Source organism: Triticum aestivum, chromosome 2D (genome assembly GCF_018294505.1).
Source record: "Triticum aestivum cultivar Chinese Spring chromosome 2D, IWGSC CS RefSeq v2.1, whole genome shotgun sequence".
NCBI lineage: Eukaryota > Viridiplantae > Streptophyta > Magnoliopsida > Poales > Poaceae > Triticum > Triticum aestivum.
This window is the reverse complement of record NC_057799.1, coordinates 148,779,806-148,780,412: the sequence shown is the minus strand read 5'-3', so window position 1 is coordinate 148,780,412 and position 607 is coordinate 148,779,806.

Below are 607 nucleotides of genomic sequence, written 5' to 3'. Positions count from 1 at the left end.
GGCCGAGAGGTGAGCGGGGGTGAGTGGGAGAGAGGCCCGAGGAGGCGGGGGGGAGCTGGCGACCTTATCCTCCCCGTCGCCGGCGAGGGGGTGCGGCGGGGACTGCCCCTGTTCCGACCCCGGTCGGGGGAACAGGGAAGGGGGGCGAGTGGGAGAGGTGGGCAGGGCCGGGGGTCGGCCCAGTTGGGCCAGGGGTGCTGTGGGGGGGGCCTTCTCCTTTTTCTTTTTCTTTGTCTGTGTTCTTTTGCATTTTCTTTTTATTTGTTTATTTTCTTTTCTGTTTTATTTCATTTAAAAGTATTTAGGTATTTTATAAAAATGTGTTTTCTCCACCATAATTACCAGTGTATTATTTGGCACCCACCGAACATTTTTGTTTAAATTTTTGAAAACTTTTATTTTCCACTTTAATTTTAATTGAAGTTTGAATTAGGAGTTTGAAAAGAAATGTGATTCCAAATGTGATCATGCCCTGTTTAGCAACATGATTAGCTTAATCACAGAGAGTTACTGTAGCATGATCCTCAGGGTGTTACAAATCTCCTCCACTACAAGAAATCTCGTCCCGAGATTTAGGAGGTAGAAGGAAACAGTGCGGGGTATTCTT